Genomic DNA, 6,278 nt, shown 5'->3' with positions numbered 1-6,278 from the left:
TTAACCACTGATCTTTAAGGCATATATCATTTAGTTTCCATCCGTTTGTATAGTTTCCAAAATTCCTCATTATTAATTTCTAGTTTTATTCCATTGCAGTCAGAGAGATGCTTGATATTATTTTTTGAATGTTTTAAGACTTGTTTTATGAACTTGCATGGTTTATCTTTGAGAATTAACCATGTTCTGAGGAGAGAAAAAATGTGTATTCTGTAGCTGTTTGATGAAATGTTCTGTAAATATCTATTAGGTCCATTTGGTCTATAGTGCAGATTAAGTCCTATGTTTCTTTGTTGATTTTCTGTGTTGAAGATATGTCCAATGCTGAAGTGGGTTGTTGAAGTCTGCAGCTATTATTTTATTAGGATATACCTTTCTATAGCTCTAATAACATTTGCTTTGTGTATCAGGGTGCTCTCATATTGGGTACAAATATATTTATAATTGTTATGTCTTCTTGGTGACTTGACCCCTTTATTATTATATAATGACCTTCTTTGTCTCTTTTCATAGTTTTTGTCTTGAAATCTATTTTGTCTAAGTATAGCTACTCCTGCATTTTTTTGTTTCCACTGGCATAAAATATCTTTTTCCATACCTTAATTTTCAGTCTATATGCATCTTCATAGGGGAAGTGTGTTTCTTGTGGACAATAGATCATTGGGTCTTTTTAAAAAATCCTTTCAGGCACTCTGTCTTTCAATTGGAGAATTTAGTTCATTTACATTCAATGTAAATGAATTATTAATAAGTAAGGACTTAACTCCTGCAATTTTAAAATTTGTTTCCTGGTTATTTTGTAGTCTTCCCTCCCTTCTTTTTTACTTTCCTGTCTTCATTTAGTGAAGGTCATTTTTTCTGGTGATACAATTTAATTTCTAGCTTTTTTTGTGTGTGTATGCATTGTATGTTTTTTTATTTGAAGTTACCATGAGGCTTGCAAATACTATCTTACAACCAAATCTTTTAAACTAATGACAACTTAACACTGATTTCATAAACATGCAACCAAGGAAAAAGAATACTAATAAAAACTCTACCCTTTAACTTAATCCCCCTGCTTTTTAACTTTTTGTTGTTTCTTTTTATGTCTTATTATATTGCCTTGGTCTTGAAAAGTTATTATAGTTACTGGGAATGTATAAGATACACTGGTAAGTACAAAACTCATATGATTTCTTCTTGCTCATTGACATCCTTTTCTTTCAGATTGAGGAACTCCCTTTAGAATTTTTTATTTTTATTTTTTATTTTTTTTTTTAGGACAGTTCTGGTGTTGATGAAATCCATCAGCTTTTGTTTGTCTGGGGAAGTTTTTATTTCTACTTCATGCTTGAAGGATATGTTCAATGGATATTTTATTCTAAGGTAAAAGATTTTTTCCTTTAGCACTTTAAATATGCCATGCCATTCTCTCCTGGCCTGTAAGGTTTCCACTGAAAAACCACCGCCAGACATATTGGAACTCCGTTGTACATTATTTTCTTTTCTATTTGTTTTAGGATTCTTTCCTTACCCTTGACCTTTGGGAATTTGATTATTAAATGTCTTCAGGTAGTCTTCTTTAGGTAGTCTGCTTGATATTCTATAAGCTTCTTGTACTTGAATGTTGATATCTTTCTCTAGGTTTGGGAAATTCTCTGATATTATCCCTTTGAATAAACTTTCTGCCCCAGTCTCTTTCTCTGAATCTCTTTAAGACAAATACCTCTTAGATTTGCCCCTTTTAGGCTATTTTCTATATTTCATAGGTGTGCTTCATTTTTTAAAAATTCTTTTTCCTTTTGTCTCCTCTCACTGTGTATTTGCAAATAGCTTGTCATCAAGTCACTAATTCTTTGTTCTGCTAGATCAATTCTGCTATTAAGAGAGTCTGATGCATTCTTCAGTATGTCAATTGCATTCTTCAACTCCAGAATTTCTGCTTGGCTCTTTTTAATTTTTTTAATCTCTTTGCTAACTTCCCTGATAGAATTCTGAATTCCTTATCTGTGTTATATTGAATTTCTATGAGTTTCTTTAAAACAGCTATTTTGAACTCTCTGTTTGAAAAGTCACATATCTTTGTTTCTCCAGGATTGGTCGCTGTTGCATTACTTATTTCATTTGGTGAAGTAATGTTTTCCTGCGTGGTCTTGATGCTTATGGTTGTTCATTGGTGTCTGGGCATTGAAGAGTTAGGTATTTGTTGTACTTTTCTCAGTCTGGGCTTTTTTTGCACCTATCTTTCTTGGGAAGGCTTTCTAGGTATTTGAAGGGACTTGATCCATAAGACCATTAATGCTGTAGTTCTTGCAAACTCATAGAGGTACCACCTTGGCAGTCTTGGATAAGATTTGGAAGAATTCTCGAGACTCTTTTTCTCTTCCCTGACTTTCTCATAAACTAACAGAATCTCTCTCTCTCTCCCGCTCTCTCTCTCCCGCTCTCTCTCTCTCTCTCTCTGTGCTGAGCCACCTAGAGCTACAAGTAGGATGATGACAGCACTTCTGTGGCCACCACCACTGGGACTGTATTGGGTTAGAACTGAGGCCAGCACAGCAATGAGTCTCATCAAGGGCCCTCTGTAACCACTACCTGGCTACTGCCTGTGTTCACTCTAGGGCTTTGGCCTGTACAATCAACAAGTGGGAAAGCCAGCCAGGTCTGTGTCCTTCCCTTAAAGGTGGTGAGTTCCCCTAGGGCCTGGGCAGGTCCAAACATGCTATCCGGAAGTCAGAGACTGGCATTCTGTTCTTCTGTGGTTAAGCTGGTCCTAAAACCCCAGGACAAAGTCCTTCCTTCTCTGCTTTCTCCTTTCCACAGGCAGAGAGCAGTTTTCCCTTGTGACCACCACCACTACAGGCCCATGGGGAGTATTGCCAGGCCACCACTGATATTCACTTAAAGCCCAGGGGATCTTCAGTCAGCTTATGGTGAATGCTGCCAGGCCTGGGACTCACCCTTCAAGGCAGTGGGCTCCCTTTGGCCCAGGGCAGGTCCAGAAATGCTGTCCAAGATCCTAGGCCTGGACTCAGGGACCCCAGTAGTCTGCTTGGTGCTGTATCCCCACTGGCCTAGCTGATACCTAGGGTGCAACACTTTTCCTTCTGCTTTTCTCAATGAGGAGTCTCTCACTGTAGCCCCCAAAGCTGGGAATCTCACTTGAAGCCAGCATGTCTCAGAGTCTCACCCAAGGCTCGTGGTGTATTACCTGGATATCACTATGGGTTATTCAGGGCCCAAGGGCTCTTCAGTCAGTAGGCAGTGAATCTTGCCAGGGCTAGGTACTTCCCTTCAAGGCAGTGTGTTCTCTTCTGGCCCAGGGTCGGTCTAGAAATGTCCAGGAGCTGGTGCCTGGAAAGGTGGCTTCATGACTTTGCCCAGTTCCCTATCTTATTATGGCAGAACTGGTATCCCAGATGCATGACAAAGTCCTCCTTGCTCTTTACTGTCCTTGCCTCAAGCAGAAGGAAGGAGACACTCTTGTTGCTGTGAGCTGTGCTAACTGGGGCAGGGGGAGGGGTAGTGCAAGCACATCCTTATTTGCCTTGTCTTGTATCTCATGACATCATATGCTGCACTAGTCCACTGGCTTTAAGCCCAGCCCAGCACTAGGAGTTGCCTCAGGGTGAACCTTGTGTCCTAGACTGTCTTTCAAGTTTACCTTGGACTCCAGAGCTCTTTAGCCCATGGTGGCGAGCTTGCCAAGAAACTGAATTCTGACAACTGGGACTGGTGATTCTTCTTTGGCTATGGCTGGTCTAAATGCTTCCTTCATGGGCAGCCATTGGCTGAACCCAACACTGTTCTGCTCTGTGTGGTGACAAGGCAGCATTGAGTCTAATGCCAAGTCCCCCCAGTGACTGTGCTCTCCCTCCCCCAAGCACACACTTTCTCTCTCCACATCATATGGCCACTGCCAGGGGATGAAGGAGAGGTGGTGATGGCAATTCACGACTGTCTTTCCTACCCTCTTCAATGCTTCTTTCAGCAATATGAAGTTAAAACCAGGTACGGTGGTTGCTCCCCTGATTTTTGGTTCTTATGATGGTGCTTTTAATGTATAGTTAGTTGTTAAAATTTGGTGTTCCTGCCGGGGAGACAATTGATGGAGCCTTCCATTCAGCCATCTTGCCTCTTCATCTTTATCTCATCCTCTTCAATTTACCAATGTGCATGTCTAAAAATTATCTTTTTCAAAATTGTCCCTACTTTTTCATTGTTTCACCTAATATCTATCCTTCACTTTACCATATTCTTTGAAAGAATAGTGCACAACCACCAATTCTCTATTTTGTTCCTTGGGTCCCTATAGTCTTTCTTATGTTAAAAAAGTTTCTGCCTTACCCAACCTATTTGCAAAAAGTCACCATGTCAGCCGCACATTTCATCTTGGAAGCTTTTCCTCCTTGTCTTTCCAAAACACTTCAATCTTTTGATTCTTTTTCTTCTGGTTAGTTGATTCTGTGGTTGTCTTCCTCTCCTGTTATGGATCTTTTCTATCTTCCTTCATAATTGCACCACCCTCCATGAATACACCTCAATATTCAACTACTCAAACTAAATTTCTAGCCCCAAACTTGAGTTCTGCATGCCAACTGCTGATTGCATATTTTCCCCTGAATTTCTGCCAACTCTTCAAATGTAGTGTGCAAATGTGAGCTCAGTTATTCGGTAGGATTGTGTATATGTTTACCATGTGCCAAGTTCTTTGCTGTGAATGAGATGCAGGCTTCAGGGAATCTAATAAGAGAGAGAGATATAGTTACATCATTGTAATGCAATTCAGAGGATCTATGGTAGAGAGATGTGCTTAGGGGTACAATGAAAGCATAGAGGAAGGTCCTCATGCAACCTGAACAGAGCATTAGAACAGAGGTATTATTAACAGGACAACAAAGGAGAATAAGTGGTGGAGAAGCAGAAAAGAATGGCCCATTCAGAGGGGATTGGATAGAGTAGAACACACAACTGAATGAAGGAAAGATCTGGTTTCTATCCAGTGATAAGCTCTGGGTCAGTGAGACTTCCCTTTTCTTCAAGCAGTGGCTTAATGCATGTGAAAATATTTGGAGTAGTTCCTGGCTTAACTTAAGTGTCCAGTGAGTATTTGTTGAAGAGCAGGAGGGGTGAAATTTAGCTCTTAGCATTTCACAGATCTGTTTGCCACTCAGGTCATAGATTGAGGGTTTCTTGTCTGTGTTAGCTGAGGTTTCTACATGGTTCTCTGGCAGGGGTACTTCTCCTGAAGTCCCTTCCTCCTGGCTTTAGGTGGTTGTGACCTCATCTACATGCTTTGTGCTTATGTCTGGCTTCATTTCTTACCTAGAACCCTCCTTGCTAATGTCTTTACTATTCAAACAGTCTCCAAGAAAGGATCTGAGCACATTCGTTGGCACTGTGTATCCTCACCTAGTGGCTTTGACCCCTAAAAGTCCCCTGGCAATATTTAATGGAAACATTATGACTTACTTCATAATTGCATCAGGATTTCAGACTTTTGAAGGTGAATAAAGTGGTATTTTTTTTTTAAGAGACAGTGGCCCTTCACCCCTTCATGAAGTCAGACCTGCCTATCTTAGGGCTTACTCAGACTGCCCAGATACCATCTGCCTTTTCTCAAATTCCTGGATTTTGGAGAAAGACTATAGGGGATGCTGAGTGTTTTGGTAAACTGGAACTTACACACATTGTCTAAAGTGTGCTCTTTCTAAGGCTCTGGCTGGTGAAAGCATGTGAGAATGCTTTAATGCAAACCCAGTATTGCCAAATCCACTAGTAATTACAGAAATCAGATATCTATGTGAAATATTCCCAATTTAAAAACATTGGAATCTAAGTTACATTCTTTTTTTAAGATGGAATCTCACTCTGTCACCCAGGCTGGAGTGCAATGGCACGATCTCAGCTCACTGCAACCTCTGCCTCCTGGGTTCAAGCGATTCTCTTGCCTCAGCCTCCCGAATAGCTGGGACTACAGGCGTGCACCACCACGCCCTGCTAATTTTTGTATTTTTAGTAGAGACGGGGTTTCACCATATTGGTCAGGCTGGTCTTGAACTCCTGATCTTGTGATCCAACTGCCTCAGCCTCCCCAAGTGCCAGGATTACAGGCACGAACCACTGCGCCTGGCCTCTAAGTTACATTCTTAAGAAAACATTGCATAGAACAAGTGAATAACCTCTCTAGACTACCTCCTACCTGTAGGCCTGCAGCTAATAATCCCTGACAGTTAGCAAATGAGAGTGAGTGCAAAGGCTAGTAGCCCCACTAGAAGAGAAATGTTCTAAAAATC

This window comes from Macaca mulatta, chromosome 7 (genome assembly GCF_049350105.2).
Source record: "Macaca mulatta isolate MMU2019108-1 chromosome 7, T2T-MMU8v2.0, whole genome shotgun sequence".
NCBI classification, from domain to species: domain Eukaryota; kingdom Metazoa; phylum Chordata; class Mammalia; order Primates; family Cercopithecidae; genus Macaca; species Macaca mulatta.
The sequence above is the reverse complement of the archived record's forward strand: the minus strand, read 5'-3'. Positions refer to the sequence as shown.